Source organism: Odocoileus virginianus, chromosome 29, assembly GCF_023699985.2.
Source record: "Odocoileus virginianus isolate 20LAN1187 ecotype Illinois chromosome 29, Ovbor_1.2, whole genome shotgun sequence".
In the NCBI taxonomy this organism is placed as follows: Eukaryota; Metazoa; Chordata; class Mammalia; order Artiodactyla; family Cervidae; genus Odocoileus; species Odocoileus virginianus.
Window position 1 is genome coordinate 8,929,083 of NC_069702.1, and position 19,246 is coordinate 8,948,328.

The 19,246-nt window shown below is 40.6% G+C and overlaps 1 protein-coding gene and 1 long non-coding RNA gene across 2 annotated transcripts in view; both read left to right on the top strand.

Annotated features, from left to right (window-relative positions):
* Positions 1-7,540, top strand: part of RAB28 (RAB28, member RAS oncogene family) — a 495,339-nt gene extending 487,799 nt beyond the window's left edge. Inside the window, exon 8 of the transcript XR_011484560.1 lies at positions 7,531-7,540. The gene's annotated coding sequence lies outside the window, so the exon portion shown is untranslated. The remainder of the gene's footprint in view (positions 1-7,530) is intronic.
* Positions 7,541-11,192: 3,652 nt separating this feature from the next.
* The window catches only part of LOC110152162 (uncharacterized), a 73,490-nt gene continuing 65,436 nt past the window's right edge, over positions 11,193-19,246 (top strand). Inside the window, exons 1-2 of the long non-coding RNA XR_002318280.2 lie at positions 11,193-11,393; positions 13,306-13,384. This is a non-coding gene — a long non-coding RNA (uncharacterized lncRNA). The remainder of the gene's footprint in view (positions 11,394-13,305; positions 13,385-19,246) is intronic.

The window sequence follows — 19,246 nt, forward strand, 5'->3', positions numbered from 1 at the left end:
CTATGGACTGCAGTTTGCCAAGTTTCGTTGTCCTTCACCATCTCCCATAGTTTGCTCAGACTCATGTCCATTGAGTCATTGATGTTATCTAACCATCTCATCTTCTACCATCTCTTTTCTCCTTGCCTTCAATTTTTCCCAGCATCAGGATCTTTTCCAATGAGTCAGCTCTTCACATCAGGTGGCCAAAGCATTAGAGCTTCAGCTTCAGCATCAGTCCTTCCAATGAACATTCAGGGCTGATTTCTATTAGGATTGACTGGTTTGATCTCTTTGCAGTCCAAGAGCCCCTCAAGAGTCTTCTCTAGCACCACAATTTGAAAGCATTCATTCTCTGGCACCCAGTCTTTATGGTCTAATTCTCACATCCATACATGACCACTGGAAAAACCATAGCTTTGCTGCTGAGGCATGGTCATTTTGTGCCACTCATGACTGAGGGCAAAAATGGAATAAGGCAAGGCCAAGCTGGTTGATAACGTATGTCCACAACTGCTCCATGTAACCCATGGACTCTGCAGAAACCTTAAGCACTCTCCTGCTGGGAAATAACCTTTGGTCCATTTAAGTGCAATCACTTCTTGAGTGCTTTCCAGTATCAAAGACTTTGCTTTGTTCTCCATCACAGTGCCTTTTCCAATCTATCGGTCCCCTCTCAAATAAAATATTAAATGCAATCTTAATGTTGAATATAAAATTAATATTCATCAGATCACTGCCTACTTCATGAAGTCTTTCCTATTCAGACTCTCAAACAGAAATGCACTAGGGGTTGTTTTATTAGAATCTTGTCTTTAGTCAGTTAAATAGAAAATCAACTTTGGCTGATTACTTGAGCACCTATCGTGGGAATATGATCTGAATAATGTAGAAGACTCACATCCTATTCTAGAAAGCAAGTGATTTACATGTGTGCCTACAAAACAAGTCTTTAAGTAAAAGAAATGATAGTCTTGGCAAGAAGAGAAACATCAAACTGATTCAGACAACGGTATCACTGGGTTAACAGAAAAACATTTAGTGTTGTTCGTTGATAGGTTCCATCCCAAAAGTATAAACTTGAACTTAGAGTTTTCTCATCTGTAAAATGAGCATAATAGCATCTGTAATCATTAGGATTATCTCTCCTCTTCCTCTAAGTTATGTTCTCAACGGCCAGCTGTGCTTCTCCCTTAGGGCACTCTTGGAAATATAAAAGGTAGTTTTCTTCGTGACTGGCAGGGGATGTTACTGGCATAAAGTATGTGGGGAGCATGCTAGGAAATATCCAGCAATATGAGCGCAGTTCTGCCCGATGAAGAACTATCCAATCCAAAATGCCAACAGTGCTTGCTTTGGGGTGTATATGAAAACGAGGCTTTTCTCTCTCCTGGTTTGGCATTCTCCATCTGGTAGCTGCTTCTTGCTTCTCCCGTGAGCAGCCTCTGCCCCTCTGCCCTCCATTCTACTGTGGACCACTCGTCACGTGGCCAATGATGACAGTTCTATCGATGCTGTAGTAGAAGCTGAGTGAGCTTTGGGGCTGGGTCTATCGAAATAAAATCCCCAACCCTTCTGCTACTCCTTAGCTGCTTGCCCTTGAGAGAGTTATTTAAATACTCTGAGCTTTAGATTTCTTCTGCAGAGAATAAATTTAATGACATCTTTATCTTGAGTCTGTTTTGGATTCTCACAGAGTATAACATTTATTTTAGAAATGTTCTGCCTCTCAGAGTAGTCATGAAAATTAAGAGATAAGGTGTACAAAGGGCTTCATTTGGAATATGACCCAGGAAAATTATAAGTGATGCCTACTATTTCCTTTCTGCAGAGTGAATGTTTTTGATACGTCAAGCAAAAGCGAAACACTGGACAATTCGTTCTTGGAATATCTAGCAGATCTTAGCAACAGCTTGCACACTTTGGGCAGGAAAAGGTGGCAAAAAAGTTAAATTTCATAAATCTGAATAATGAAATCATTAGAGAGGCAGTTGAAGGTTAAGAAGTTGGATTGGGGAGGAAATGTTATTCAATCTGAATGCATTCACCTAATCATGTCCATTTTAGGATAATACCAGGTTGTATTCTCCTGAATAGAGGATTTCATGCCCAATTTTCACCACTTGCTTCTAGAGAATGGCCTCCTATGTAACAGCCCCACTGTGCTATCCGACATTACTGAGAGCTCTAAAGTCGAAGTATTCAGCCTTTATTTTGAACTTCCTGGATTGGGTGAGCTTGCCAAGCCCAAAATGTTGTTGTAGCATATTTGAGTGTGGATTTCAACAAAGTACAACTCTTCTGAAATAATTGACCGGTACTAAAATGTTCGGTCTCCAAGTTAGACTTTTGTCATTCTCAAGGCAGGAAATGGTTCTCTGCAAATATTTAGAAATGCTGTGGAAACTCTGAAGTTCAAATCCATGGCAACCCCTCAGGCTTTCAGGCTGTAAAAGGCATCATGCCTTCCTTAGCAGAGTTATTGAATTCCTAAATAGTTGTCATAAGTGAAAATATGGAGACTGACATCGAAGAGGCAAGTTCTTCCAGTCCATTTTAAGAAGGCCCTGGTTGACATCTGACCCCTACAGTCCTATAAACAGCAGCAGAAATTCCCTTTCCACTTAAACTGCATCTGCTGGGCAAGGTTTCAATAAAGCAGCGATTCATGAAAAGGTTTCCCCTTATTGCAAGTGTCAAAGTTCTCCTTGTTTAAGCTAACTGTTGCCAAAGTGTGCCTGGCCTCAGCTGTGAACTTTGCCTGTTGCCTCACCACTCCTTGACAGAAGCAGACTTCACAACAAATTGTAGCATGGATCAAAGCTCTGTATTTATATGAAGATGATGTTAAATGGAATGGAGTGAAAATATTGTCTCTGTCACTGAAATTAGTCTCAACACATAATAGTAAGTATTCTCTAAAAGTCACTGAAAAGTTGTATTTGCATACATTCACCTGAGGAAATGTACAAAATTAAATGTGCAAAGAAAATGGGAGCCTTGGATCTAAACTCTTTTCCTTCTTTATTTGATGAAAAATTGTGGACAAATGATTTAGGCCAGGATAGCTTCCTGTTTTCTTTTTTTTTTTTTAACCACGTCATTGAGGAGTTAGATGGTAGAGCAATTATTAAGTTGGGAAACAGAAGAGGAGGAAGTCATTTTTGCCAGGAAAGCAGCTATTTCAGTTTTGCACTTACTAAGTTTGAGACCCCTGTGAGGTGTTTTTATGTGATGCTGAATATGGTCACGTGATGCTCAAAGACAGAATGAAGTTTGGGGATCATCAATGTTTAAATGAGAGTGGAGGCATGGATGCATCTCTGGAGGGCAAATTCAGAAGGTGAGAAGGAAGCAGAGTTAAGGCTAGAACCCAGAGGAATGTCAACACTTAACAGATGTTTGAAGCAGGGAAGACCAACGCAGGGGGGTGACTGTGCCATGGTAGGTAGAAACCTGGGGGAAAAAAAATTTGTGTCAAGAGAGATATTTCAAGGAGGAAGTAATTATGCCTCTCAAATACAGCCAGGAGGTTCACCAGCACAAGAACAAAATCTGTTCATGATTTGAAAGTTCATTACTGGTCACACTGAGCAGTTTTGGTGAGGGTGAGAACCACACTGGAGCAGATGAGGAATGAAGCTGGGTTATGGCTATAGGACTCCTGTCTTTAAATATTTGAAGAGATCATATGAAAACTAAGGCTCTAGTTCCCATCTGTTTTATCTCCACAGGGCAAAACAATGGACAATGTGAGGTCATGTTGTGTTATATTTTAGCAGATATGAATAGCAATTAAGATTTTTGAAGAAGTGAAATGTCTGCCTTATAAAGAGGTTGAGACCCCCAGGAATCTTTCAACAGTGGATAAAAAACCATCAGTGGAAGGGAACACAGAGATGGCTCACTCTATTCTACCTTTGATTCTATGAGTCTAATATTAAATCCATCTATTGCAACCTTGCACCCTTGGGTAGACAGCAGTTCACAGGCATATCCATCCTTTACAAACCATGGGGGCCAGGAAGACTGATTATTATCTTTTCCTGTAGTGTCCAATATCAATGGGACAGAGTTCACTGGGAAGGCCTTCGGGTGAGCCGTTGAATGCTGAGCTCAGAGCTGAGAAAGCCCAGGGCTGTCTCAAGCTTTGCCGGGACTCACCAGGGGATCCTGCTGGCTTCTCTAAGCTCACTCCACTGGCGCTTTGGGAGAGGGCCCTCGGCATTTCTGTATGTCTGTGTTGCTTCAATAATTGATTAAAAGAAAAATAAACACCTCTGGGGTAGAGGTTGGTCTCTTACTTGGGACCAGACTGCACTTAGCTTCTGGGTTTCTCCCTGGGTATCTCAGAGGTAGCCAGTGGTGGTACTTGGAGAGAAATTTTCCAGACCATGAAACTTGCTCTTAGTAGGCATCACACTAGTCCAGATTAGGTGCCTTGACAGCAATAAGAGCCCAGACAAGGAAGCAGAGATCAGAATAAGAATTTCTAGGGCCACCGTCACCAAAACATCCTGTGTACCCTTTACCTGCCTCCCATAGATATCTAATGAACACCTTAAAGCTTTATAATAATTTTAAGAACCTCAAGGAAAAGTCTTCTTTTCCTAATGATAATGATTTTGTGCCCTTTAAAAAAATGGTCCAAGTCTTTAAATGATGATGCTTAAGAAATGTTCTGCTGTTGTTTGTTGTTGTTCGCTTCCTAAGTCATATCTGACTCTTTTGCAACCCTGTGAACGGTAGCCCACCAGGCTCCTCTTTCCATGGGATTCCCCAGGCAAGAAAACTGGAGTGGGTTGCCATTTCCTTATCCAGAGGATCTTCTCAACCCAGAAATGGAACTCATGTCTCCTGCACTGTATTGGCAAGCAGATTCTTTACCACTGAGCTACCAGGTAAGCGCATGAAGTGTTTGTTTGTGACAAAAGCAGTGCGTTATTGGCTGTGCCTGTGCGCCTATGTGCACTTAGCATAGGGTTGTACATTTGGAGATTTTGGAGACCAAAAATGTAGCAGCAGTGCTAACATTAAGGAATGGTATATCTTCTACAATTAATTAACTGGTTGATTGAAACTTAGTCATTCATTAAACAATGGGTAGGCAGTTACTATATACTACTGATGAAATGGAGGGATGAGAAATAAACAAGACAGTCACCATCACTACTTCAAAAGGTCCCAAGTCAGGGACTTCCCTAGTGGTCCAGTGGTTAAAACTTTGCCTTTAAATGAAGGGTGTGTGTGTTTGATTCATGGTTGGGGAACTAAGATCCCACATGCCTGATGGCCATAAAACCAAAATATAGAACATAAACATTATGTAACAAACCTAATAAAGTTTAAAAATGATCCACATCAAAAAAAATATTGAAAAAAAAAGATTCTAGATCACTCTGTCTCTAAATGACTTACTTTCTTTGTGTATAAAAGAGTTAAAAAAAGATCTCCATTTCTTCCCTGCTTGACTAACTGTGAGTCTCAGATATTCTTCCAGAAGAATTAAAAAATATTAAATGTGGAGCATAGCAATGATATTTCTGGTGTATGTTTCAAATACAATCAACTCATGGATGTACAAACAAATCTAAGAGCAAAGAATTTTAGAAAATAACATTAAATGGAGTGAAAATCTTGATATCAACATGGGATAAATACTCAACATTTTCATAAATTTCCAAGTTTGCCAAAACCACTATAATGTATGTTGTCAATGATACATTTAATTAAAATCAATACAAAGAAAAATACATCTGTGTATGTAGATATTTATTTGTTGTTGTTCAGTTATGTCCAACTCTTTGTCACCCCATAAACTGCAGCAATCTATGCTTCCCTGTCCTTCACTGTCTCCTGGAATTTACTCAAACTCATGTCCATTGAGTCTATGATGCCACCCAACCATTTCATTCTCTGTGGTCCCCCTTCTCTTTCTGCTCTCTCTCTCTCTCTCTCTCTCTCTCTCTCTCTCTCTCTATATATATATATATATATATATATATATACATATATATATGTGTGTGTATATATATATACACATACATGATATATACATATATATACCTGTGTGTGTGTGTCTAGAAAGAAAGTTCTTTGGAGAACAGTAAATCTTAACTAAACAGTGTACATTAGGCAACCTTTTAAAATTCTTCTGCAAGGTACTGTATGCATTCCCTCCAAATTCACATGTTCAAGCCCTAAACCCCAGCGTGATGATATTTGGAAGAGGAAAATTTAAGAAGTAATTAGATTATGAGGGTGGAGCCCTCATGAATGGGATCAGTTCTCTTCTAAGGAGACACCATAGAGATGATCTGAGTGAGAACTCAGAAAGGAAGTGACAACTTGAAAAGCAAGGAGGGATCTCTCATCAGACACTGAATGTGCTGGCACCCTGATCTTGGACTTCCCAGCCTTCAGAACTGTGAGAAATAAATGCCCATTGTTTAAGTCATCTATTCTATGGTATTTGTTATAGTAGCCTGACCTAAGACAGTAATTTAATATAGAGAATGGGCTGCCACTGAAACAAATACATTATAACGTGGAAGTAGCTTTGGATCTGGGTTACAGGTAATGGCTGGAAGAGTTTTGGGATACATGTTAGAGAAAGCCAAGATTGCTACAAAGGTGAGCCTGGTGAGTATTCAGAAAGAAAAGCGGAGAACTATAGAGAAAGCTTCCATCTACTTAGAAAATGCATAAATTATTATGAACAGAGTATTGACAGACACACAGCAAGTAAAGGCTATTCTGGTGAAGTCTTAGATGAAATTGATAAACAACCATTGGACAAGGGGAAAAGGTGATCTTTGATCATAAAATGGAAAATACCTTGGCTGAGCTGTGTTGGTATTCTAGTGCATTGTAAAAGATAAATCTAGCAAGTGATAAAAATGGGTATTTAACTAAAGAGCTTTCTAAACAAAACGTTAAAGAAGTGATTTGGTTTCTATTGCCTTCTAATAGGGCTTCCCCAGTGACTCAGTCATAAAGAATTTGCTTGCAATGCAGGAGCTGCAGGAGACGTGGGTTTGATCCCTAGGTCAGAAAGATCCTCTGGAGGAGGGCTTGGCAACCTCCTCCAGTATTCTTGCCTGAAGAACTCCATGGACAGAAGAGGATGGTGGGCTACAGTCCACAGGGTTGCAAAGAATTGGACGTGACTGAAGCTACTTAGCATGGGCACACGACTTCTAATAGCAAAATTTGAAAAAAGAAATGTATTGAAAATGGAATTGTTTGGCAAAAAAGTAACTAGAACTTAAAGAGTTGAAAATTACCAGTTTAAAATTATCATAAAAAATAAGAAAGCATATTAGGAAGAGAACGCTAGGGATACAGTGGACTGACCATGTGATAAAGACACTAGTGTGGGTATGAACTGGGGACTTAATCAGTTACCATAGCAGGGATACTGTCAGGTTAAACAGAAGGGGATGGAGGTAAGATGGAATGGAAGAAAGCTGTTGAACTTTCTGGATCTTACAGGAAAGACAACAGAGCTTTTCTTCAGGACAAAGGATAATGACCCCAAAGGCAATTCAGTGACCATCAGGGCTACCCCTCATTTTCAAAAGGTTGGGAATTATCTTGGTTTCAACAGGCTAGACCACTTCTACCCAAAGCTTTGGGGCAGGGTCACCTGGAACCATGAAGGAGAGATCTATTCTTTTCAGAACTGCAGGTGTAGAACCTCCACCCCAGTGGGTTTGAAAGGAAGAGTACTGAACCAAAGAGGATTATTCTTAAGACTTAATATCTCATGGAGCTTGCCTTGCTAGGTTTTGGACTTCCTTGAGACCCATCATCCTTCTTCTTATCCAATTTCTCCCTTTTTGAAATGAGAATGTCTATCCTATGCGTGTCCCATCATTGTATTTTGAAAGCACGTGACTTGTTTGCACAAGTTCACAGCTAGAGAGGAATTTTGCTTCAGAGTAAATCATACCTTGAGTCTCACCCATGTCTGATTTACATATTTAGAATCTAGATGAGACTTTGATCTTCAGACTTTAGAGTTGATGCTGGAATGAGTTGAGACTTTGGGAGACTTAACTCATGAAATGAAGGATGAAGTGAGTCTATTTTGCATTTGAGAAGTACAAAGATTTTGAGAGGCCAAGAACAGAATGCTATCAACTGAATGTTTGTGTCCCTCCAAAATTCATATATTAAAGCTCTAATTGTCAATGTGACAAATGGAGATGGGACCTAGGGAGATAATTAAGTCAAGAGTCAGGGACTTAATTGAAGACAGCCAACCTCAAGCCCAGGTGAAGAATACACATGTCAATGCAAGAGACACAAGAGAAGAGGGTTCAATCCCTAAGTCAGGAAGATCCCCTGGAGTAGGAAATGATGCCCCACACTACAGTATTCTTGCCTGGAAAATTACATAGCAGAGGAGCCTGGAAGGCTACAGTCTGTAGAGCCAAGAGTCAGACATGATTGAGCAACTGAAAACATGTGCATAGAGCTGCAAGCAGGAAGTGGGCTCTCATCAGACACTGAATTTACTGAAACCTTGATCTTAAACTTCCCAACCTACAAAACTGTGAGAAAGAAGTGGTTGTTGCTTAAGACAGTCTATGGTAATTTGTTATAGTAGCTAGAACTAAGACAAGTGTGTGAGAATACAATGAACAAAGACTTGAATATGATAAAAAGCAGGAAGTAAACAGGACAGAAATTCATTCAATTTGACTATAACATAAAAACAAGTAGAGGTTCCTTTGACCCTTCCCCACATCTTCCCCACTGCCACCTCACTGAATTTTAAATTTGATTTCTTCGTGTCCATCAGGGTGTGGATACGAAAGAATATACGATTTAATAGGACTTCCCTGGTGGCTCAAATGGTAGAGAATCTTCCTGCGATGCGGGAGACTTGGGTTCCATCCCTGGGTCAGGAAGATCCTCTGGAGAAGGAAATGGCAACCCACTTCAGTAATCTTGCCTAGAGAATTCCATGGACAGAGGAGCCTGGCGGGCTATAGTCTGTGGGATCACAAAGAGTTGGACACGACTGAGTAACTTTCACTTTCACTTGAAACTGCAGCTAAATTAATTTTTTTAAAAATTTGATGTACAAGACAGGCTTTGGGACTCTGTAGGAGAAGGCGAGGGTGGGATGTTCTGAGAGAACAGCACTGAAACAAGTATACTGTCAAGGGTGAAACAGATCACCAGCCCAGGTTGGATGCATGAGACAAGTGCTCAGGGCTGGTGCACTGGGAAGACCCAGAGGGATGGGATGGGGAGGGAGGTGGGAGGGGGGGATCGGGATGGAGAACACATGTAAATCCATGGCTGATTCATATCAATGTATGGCAGAAACCACTACAATATTGTAAAGTAATTAGCCTCCAACTAATAAAAATAAATGAAAAAAAAACTGATCATTGAAAGCATGCAATTGACCAATATTTTGAAATTCATGCCTGACTTTTAGAAGACAGGGCAAAAACCAACACAAGGCAATTGAAAACCGTGGAACAAAAAGGGATCCGACTAGACTGCAGGAACATTGGTCAAATTCAATCTAATAACACACAGATTAGGAAATACTTCAGCCTTCTCCTTTCACTTCCCTTTTCTCTTTGTCAGGAAGACTCCACAACCTCAGCTGATAGCTTCGTGAAGGCGGTGACAGACACCCCACTGTGGTATGATTAACTCAGTGTACTGTCTCAACTAGCCCATCAAAGTCGCCTGAAAGTGAAAGTGAAGTCACTCAGTCATGTCTGATTCTTTGCAACCCCATGGACTATAGCCTACCAGGCTCCTCAGTACATGGAATTTTCCAGGCAAGAGTACTGCCATTTCCTTCTCCAGGGTATCTTCCCAACCCAAGGATTGAACCTGGGTCTCCTGCATTGCAGACAGACGCTTTACCATCTGAGCCCCCAGGGAAGCCCTTAAAGTTGCCTGGGGACTAGCATTTCTCCAAGGATCACAAAGCAAAACTGACCTGGACTGTCATCCCTTGCCTAGCAGGGACCCAGTGCTGGCATTGGGGGGGAGTGTCACAAAGTGAACGGTCACTTCATCTTTAAACCAGGAGAATAAACAGGTCTCTGCTTGTGAAACTGAGTGCATATTAAGTTGAGCTGTCCAGTACTTGACTTGGAGCAAGGCTCCCTTTCCTGTGTACATTCATTTTATTTTATGGCCATGTAAAAGCAACTCTGTGGTGCTGACTGCAGTGGGAAAAATCAACAACAACATTATAGAACAAGCCACAACCGAAAGCAACCCCCCATTAAAAAAAAAAAAAAAACAGGAAAAAAATATGGAGGCAGATCCCCCAATCACCTTGGCAAGCACTGGCTGTGTCAAAAGTGAGAATAATTGATTTTGACATAGAGGAAAGTAGTAATTGGAATGAAACTTGTTTGAATAACAGCTTAAATGTTTCTTTCCTTGCTTTCCAGATTACATGCACTGTAAAGCCGGATTTCTTTCTCCTGGCTGGTTCACAGAGGACATTCTGTGTCCAAGGGGCTTGTGAAAGGAGGAAAAGAAAACCTGTGAATTTGCCTCTCTCTGGATGATTGTTGGGCTTGGATTCCAGGCCCACATAGACAGTTTATTGATACTTAATCCCAAATCTTCTCTGTTGTGAGCAACTCTCATAGACGATTTTTAATTTGATGAAAGGCTGGATAGTATTTGGGTTAGAGGGAATTCAGGCTTGCACGCTCAGTCACTTGTGTCTGACTCTTTGCACCCCATGGACTTAGCCTGTCAGGCTCCTCTGTCCATGGGATTCTCCAGGCAAGAGTACTGGACTGGGTTACCATGCCCTCCTCCAGGGGATCTTCCGGGCCCAGGGATTGAACTCGCATCTCTTGTGTCTTGTGCTCTGGCAGGCGTATTCTTTACCACTAGTGCCACCTGGGAAGCCCTTGGGTGAGAGTACGGGTCAGCAAAACTGAAGTTAGAGCTTTCTCCCCATCTAGTTCCTCTTCCAGTTCAGTTCAGTTCAGTTCAGTTGCTCAGTCGTGTCCCACTCTTGGCGACGCCATGGACTGCAGCACACCAGGCTTCCCAGTCCATCACCAACTCCCTCTTTACTAGTTTCCAGTTAAAGTGAGTACCATGGGCTGAATGTTTATGTCACCCTTAAATTCACATATGGAATTCTAACGCCCAAGGTGATTGTGTTTAGAGGTGGGGGGGTTTGGCAGGTGATGGTGTCATGACAACAGAACCCTCGTGAACGAGATTAGTGCCCTTATAAAAGAGACCCCAGGAAGATCCTTCCCTTCTTCCTTCACGTGAAGACACAGTGAGAAGACAGCCGTCTGTGAGGAAGCTGGTCTTAACCCAACACTGAATCCCCTGACATCTTGACCTCAGACTTTCCAGCCTCCAGAACTGTGAAAACAAAACCACTTCCGTTGCTCGTAAGTCACGCAGTCTCTTGTGTTCTGCTACGACAGCCCAAGCAGACCAGGGCAGTGGGTGGAGTCCTAATTCCACAGTGGGTCACCCCTGGTCCCTGAGGTTCTGCCCTATGGGTTCCTGCTCCAGCTTCTCCTACCTTCTCTAGGCTCCCGCCATGTCAAACATCCCTAGGTCTTACATGGTCTGGACACTTGTATTTCTTCCATCATCTCTCCTTCTATGCTTCCCTCTACTCACAAGCTTCAGCCCTGTGAGGCTGCCAACTGTGTCTTGAATCTTCCAGGTTGATTTAAGCTCTGGGCATTTGCTCCTGTTACTGTTTGTCTGGAATGTTCTTTCTCTCACCACTTCATGCCTGAATCTTTCTGAGCTGTCATGATCTAAGTGTACTTTCCCTGACCCCTGCCTCCTGGAACTATGCCACCTGCTCATTTTATTGATGGAGAAAATAAAAATATTTTGACCATTTACTTGTGTGTTTGTTTGTCCTCCTCCTCTTCCATAACAACAATGAAATCTTCCTAACACTGGAGATTTTTCTCTGCTATGCAGTCTTGTATCTTCAACTACAGTAGGAACTCAGTAGACATAAATAAATGGTTCTCAGGATACAGTAGGATCTGCCACGCTTTCTTTCCTTTGGCTAAGTTAATGTCTCTTCTTTAGCTTAATCACTTGCTCAGGCAGCCCTTTCTCTTGCTTCAAAGGCTCAGCTCACATGCCCCCTCTTTGTGGAGACTTACTTCACATCCTAGATTACAACATGTTGTTCCTTTTTCATTTGCCTGGTTCTGGTATGTGCATTCCTCATGGAAATTGCCATGTTGTATTTCAGTTGTGCTTCTATGTATGTAGCCTGTGCTGAAAGTGTACATGTTTTTGGGTGTGTGTTTTGCACTTAGGGATTCTGTCTGTATCTGTAAATCAATGTCTGCTGTAGTGAATGTACATAGTAATGCTTAAAAATGTTGAACAAATTATTAGTCATTGGCTCAGTTGACGAGGCTTTAAAATCATGATGTCTTTTTGAGGCTTTACTGCTGTTGTTCAGAAGCTCCATATTTATAGTTTTTCTTTTTCCTTTTTCTCATGCTGTCTCTCACAGATATACCCTCATCATTCACAGTGTTAATATTTTTTGGAGACCCTCATACCTGGCCAATTGCAATAGCTTTCTAATTCATTTCTCTGCCCCTCACTCTCTTTCCTCTAACACCGAAGGAAAGGAAAAGCCTTGATTTGCCTTTCAATCACTGTCTCCCTCCTTCAGTTTCCAGATGAAGGAGAAGTCATTAATCTGATTGGTCAAATTAGCAAAAACTCTTAGGCTTCCTCAGTGACCTTCAGATTTCTCTGCCATTCTCTTTTACTGTGTTTCTGTGTCCATCTAACTTTCACTCTCTCTCTTTCTCTGCTTTTCTGAAACTGAGTAAACGAACTCTGGAACCTTCAAAGATGCTTTTCCCCTTACTATAGTCCAAAGGTGGAAACAACCCAAGGTTTAGATCTCATGGATACTGGGAACTCAAGAGATCCGACCCTAGCTTTGCACTTCAGCTATAGGCTCCTAACAGACTCTGTCATGAGTTATCGATTTCTATTAATAAAATAGTAGCTTGACATTTACTTTTCTATTGACCCTTATGTTTGTAAAAAGTGACTTGCCTCTTCCTGAAGGAAAGAATCCTTATTATACTCATCTTTGTTTCTAGCAGATTGCACACTGGGTCATCAATAGTTTTTTGAATTCAAGGAAGGGAGTTAGAGCTAAATAACTTTGTCCCCTTCTTAGGAGCACAGTGTTGGGTATCTAACAGATGCTTTAAATGTATTTGTTGAGTGAATAGGTGGATTATCCTATCACTTCTTACTTTTTCTGAGTTGCTAACTTTATATCCATCTCTGCTGCAGGGACCAGTCTATTTTGGAGAACTCCGGTTTCCACAGGTACACCCTTTAGTCTCCATCAGACAGTCCCAAAGATGTAGCTGTGAGTATCAAGAATCCATTTGGATCTTATCATTTCTTTGAGAATCTGAAATACCTTCAATATGACTCATCTGAAATTAAAGGCATCTGCCTTTATCTCTAGTAGCAGAACATTTGGTGAGAATTTTTGAGTTTACATTATAATCAACCAAAGCAGCACTTAAACTCCTTAAGAGTGGATTGTTAGTGGCCAAGAATTAGGAACTGCTTGTTTCTAGTAAAATCACTTCTGACACATCCAAGACATCCCAGCCAGCAAGAGGGATATTAGAGGAGATGATGAACGACTTTAACACCAATTGACATCAGGTTCTGGCATGTCATGGTGATGTCCAGAAGACATTGTTCTTGCCTTTTAAAATATCTTGCTAAGAAATAAAAATGCAGGGTGACTGAAGTGATTTTTTTTCTACATAAATGAACTCTTAATTGCCCTTTAGTAGTTACTTCAAAGTATCTTTTGAGATGTTTTCTGATCAAATCAAAATGACTACACAACTATCATTTCAGAGCTAAAATGATTATAAAGCCAACTTTTATTTGGACTCTTCAATGTGCCTGGTATTTTCGCACGAATTATCTTACCGTGTTCTCATAGCCATATTGTGATTTCAGGAGTAGATAAAAGCTCAGGGACGCTAAAGCAGAGGTCTGATGTCACATAGCCAGACAGTAACAGAGCCAGGACTTGGATTCAAAATCTTCCTCTAAGTTCAATGTTCTCACAGCCATAACACATTGCTTTAGAAAGCATCCCTATTACCCTCTATTGTATAGATGAAATATGAAGATCCAGAAAATGTCTAATGGTCTCAGAGGGTGGCAGGCACACTGCCTCTAGAGACATTTGGCTCACTAGCCTCAAAAAAAAAAAAAAAATTCAGTTTCTGTTATCAAAATACGTGTTTATGGGCTTCAGCACTCCTCTGAAAGGGCAGAATTTGGAAAGGGAAAAAAAAAACAAACAAACGAAAGAGCAGCTCAAAATTGTGACTCATTTGCAGTGGAATGTGAACAAACTATTTCTTGAAAATATGGGACAGGCAATAATATGATGTGTTTCTATTACCTGACACATAGAAAATAACTTCAGTGATTCCATACACTGCTATTACAAATATCATACTCACTACATTGTTTCAAGAGGGCTACTATGACAAGGTATCACAGACTAGGGGGCTTAGCAACACGATTTTATATTCTCACAGTTCTGGAGGCTAGAGGTCTAAGATCAAAGTGTTGGCAGGGTTAATTCCTCCTGTGGGCCACGAGGAAGAAAAAACTGCTAGGCACCGATCCTCGGCTGTAGGGCTTCCCTGGCGGCTCAGATAGTAATGTAACTGATTGCAGTGCAGCAGACCCAGATTCAGTCCCTAAGTTGGTAAGACCCCTGGAGAAGGAAATGGCGATCCACTCCAGTGTTCTTGCCTAGAAAACGCCGTGGACAGAGGAACATGGAGGACTACAGCCCATAGGGTCATGAAGAGTCGGGCACGGCTGAGCAACTAACACACATCCTTGGTTTTAGAAGGGTGTTTTCTCGCTGTGTTCTTATATAATTTTCCCTCTTTTGGTTTCTGTGTCCTAATTTCCTCTTCTGATAAAGATAATCAATCATGTTGGATTAAGGCCTACCTTCATGATCCCATTTAATTCAATTATCTCATTAAAGACCTTCTCTTCAACTACGGTACTTTCGGGGGTCCTATAAATGAGGACGTGGACATACAAGTTTATGGAGGGCACAATTCACCCCATCACACCACACACACACACAGAGTTAAAATTCAATAGGGAGATGTGTCTGTGCTCGTTGTTTAGGAAATACAAATTTTATTTTCCTCAGTACAGGGCTTCCCAGGTGGTGCTAGTGGTAAAGAATCAGCCTGCCAGTGCAGGAGACACAAGAGACTTGGGTTCCATTCCTGGACTGGGAAGATCCCCTGCAGTAGGAAATGGCAACCTACTCCAAAGTTCTTACCTGGAAAATTCCCCAGACAGAGGTGGGCTCCAGTTCGTGAGGTCGCAAAGAGTCGGACAAGACTGAGGGACTGAACGTGACACCTGGGAGCACAGTATGTACTTATGGTAATCTGAACTTATTTTTTGAAAGTTCTTTTCATGAACCAAGACTTTCCAAGGAAAAGTACAAGTAGAAAAGAAGAGAAAAGACACCAGCAACTGTAGGCCCTTTTTATACTTGACAGATGGCCAGGAAGGGGCCTGGGCATGGAGTCTAAGGTTTGGGCTGATGTCGGGCTCTATTGCTTACCAGTTGAGATCCAGACCACTGTGCAAGTCTTTTCTTTGATCTATAAAATAATAGAGGCTTCCCTGTTAGCTCAGACAGTAAGGAGTCTGCCTGCAATGTGAGAGACCTGGGTTCAACCCCTGGGTTGGGAAGATCTCCTAGAGAAATGAATGGCAGCCCAGTCCACTATTCTTGCCTGGAGAATTCCATGGACAGAGCCTACAGTCCATAGGGCTGCAAAGAGTCCAACACAACTGAGAGACTTTCACTTTCACAAAATAATAAAACCCAACATTACATGGTTTTCATTTTCATGAAGATTGAGATAATGGATACAAAATAATTCTGTATGCTCTGGAGAAAAGGTGATTTTTTTTGTTTTTAAATGGGCACCTTTCCCAATTGCAATCTTAAAGCCCAGATCAATACTTTTAAAAAGTGAAAGCAAACCGACTTGACTTGAAGAGGTTGTGAAAAGTTAAGAATTGACTGTGGTGCTGAAATCACTTGCCAAGTCCCGTCTTCTGCCAATTCCTGACATTTACTACTGAGCATATTTTAAAATCACTACTCTTAGGACATATGCAAATGTTAGTTATTTTTTAAATTATTTCAGCAGCACTGCATGGTGGAAGATGTATTGTTTTCAGTTATTTTATTGGAGTATGGTTGATTTAAAATATTGTGTTGGTTTCAGGTGTGTAGCAAAGAGGTTCAGTTATGCATGTAGCTATATACACACATGGGAAAAGTGAAAGTGTTAGTTGCTCAGTTGTATCCGATTCATTGTGAGCGCATGGACTGTAGCCTTCCAGGCTCCTCTGTCCATGGAATTCTTTAGGCAAAAGTACTGGAGTGGGTAGCCATTCCCTTCTCCAGGGGATCTCCCCAACCCAGGGATTGAAACTGGCTCTCCTGCCTTGCAGGCAAATTCTTTACAATTTGAGCTACCAGAGAAACCCATACATGAACATATATCCGCTCTTTTTTAGACTTTCTTCCCTTATAGGTCATTACAAAGTATCAAGTAGAGTTCCCTGTGCTTACAGGAGGTTCCTGTTGGTTATCTATTTTAGATACAGTAGTGTGTGTATGTTAACCACAAACTCATAGTTTAACCCTCTTACCCTCTCCCTTTCCTGTTTGAACCATAAGTTTGTTTTCTATGTCTGTGGATCTACTTCTGCTTCACATATAAGTTCATTTGGATCATTTTTTTAGATTGCACATTGAAGCAATATCATATGATATTTGTCTTTCTCGATCTGGCTTATTTCACCTAGAATAGAATGGTAATCTCCAGGCCCACTCATGTTGCTGCAAATGGGTATCTTCCATTCTTTTTTTGGCTAGATAATATCCTGCTGTATATATGTACCACATCTTTATTGACTCATCGGTCAGAGAACATTTAGGTTGTCTCCATGTCTTGGCTGTTGGAGGTAGAGTTTAGTAATGATCATAAAGATGATCCAAGAAATCAGGAAAATAATGGGTGCATGGAGTGAGATGTTTTCAATTTTTAAATGTGAAGAAACTAAAATCCAGCGTTCTGAAGTAATTGCCTAATCACCTGGAGCCCAGTATTTCTCAAGTGAGCTATAGTAAAGGATTTACATTTAAAGGTTTTAATTTGTCATGGACCAATGTTTTGTATGCTGAAATAAATATGAATCACTAGTAAAGCAAATTAAGAAATAAGAAAGGCTTACAAAGTACAAACTTGATTTTTTAAATTAATTTCAATAGACAAAATAATTCCACTGATTGCTATAAAAGTTTCCACAAGTCTACTTGTATTGCAGGTAAGTTAAATATTTGCAGGTCCTATTTTGGGTAGCACTGCTATAAACAGTGACAGTGAACAAGTGCTCAAAATGTGTGTTGTGACTCTAGGATCAGTGGTCCTACTTTACACCATTGCTTTTTTGATCTAATATCTCCAATTTCTTTATCTGCTAAATGCACACATTGACCTTTCCTTTGTCTACTTCATATGATTCTTACAACATTCAGAAGACACAAAGTAGAAATTAAAAACTGTAAGGAACAAAGTATTAACAATTGTAGAATGGAAAGTTTTAAAATAAGCATGACTAACCTTACTAAAGAATATTTAGACTAGAATGAAACTAGAACACTCTCTAACACCATACACAAAAATAAACTCAAAATGGATTAAAGATCTAAACGTAAGACCAGAAACTATAAAACTCCTAGAGGAGAACATAGGCAAAACACTCTCCAACGTAAATCACAGCAGGATCCTCTATGACCCACATCCCAGAATATTAGAAACAAAAGCAAAAATAAACAAATGGGACCTAATGAAACTTAAAAGCTTTTGCACAACAAAGGAAACTATAAGCAAGGTGAAAAGACAGCCCTCAGATTGGGAGAAAATAATAGCAAACGAAGCAACAGACAAAGGATTAATCTCAAAAATATACAAGCAACTCCTCCAGCTCAACTCCAGAAAAATAAATGACCCAATAAAAAAATGGGCCAAAGAACTAAACAGACATTTCTCCAAGGAAGACATACAGATGGCTAACAAACACATGAAAAGATGCTCAACATCACTCATTATCAGAGAAATGCAAATCAAAACCACAATGAGGTATCATTACACACCAGTCAGGGTGGCTGCTACCCAAAAGTCTACAAGCAAGAAATGCTGGAGAGGGTGTGGAGAAAAGGGAACCCTCTTACACTGTTGGTGGGAATGCAAACTAGTACAGCTGCTAAGGAAATCAGTGTGGAGATTTCTTAAAAAACTGGAAATAGAACTGCCATATGACCCAGCAATCCCACTTCTGGGCATACACACCAAGGAAATCAGATCTGAAAGAGACACGTGCACCCCAATGTTCATTGCAGCACTGTTTATAATAGCCAGGACATGGAAGCAACCTAGATGCCCATCAGCAGACGAATGGATAAGGAAGCTGTGGTACATATACACCATGGAATATTACTCAGCCATTAAAAAGAATTCATTTGAATCAGTTCTAATGAGATGGATGAAACTGGAGCCCATTATACAGAGTGAAGTAAGCCAGAAAGATAAAGACCATTACAGTACACTAACACATATATATGGAATTTAGAAAGATGGTAACAATAACCCTATATGCAAAACAGAAAAAGAGACACAGATGTATAGAACAGACTTGTGGACTCTGTGGGAGAAGGCGAGGGTGGGATGTTTCAAGAGAACAGCATTGAAACATGTATATTATCTAGGTTGAAACAGATCACCAGCCCAGGCTGGATGCATGAGACAAGTGCTCAGGGCTGGTGCACTGGGAAGACCCAGAGGGATCAGGTGGAGAGGGAGGTGGGAGGGGGGATCAGGATGGGGAATACATGTAAATCCATGGCTAATTCATGTCAATGTATGACAAAAACCACTACAATATTGTAAAGTAATTAGTCTCCAACTAATAAAAATAAATGAAAAAAAAAAGCAAAAAAAGAGAAAAGAATACTTAGACTTCGCATATTGCATTGTCCTGGTGAAGTATACTGAACCAACTAGTTGCAAATACACTCCTAGGGAAAGAAATGCTACTGCCTGTATTTCGAGTTTGTAGTCATATCTATGGTGAC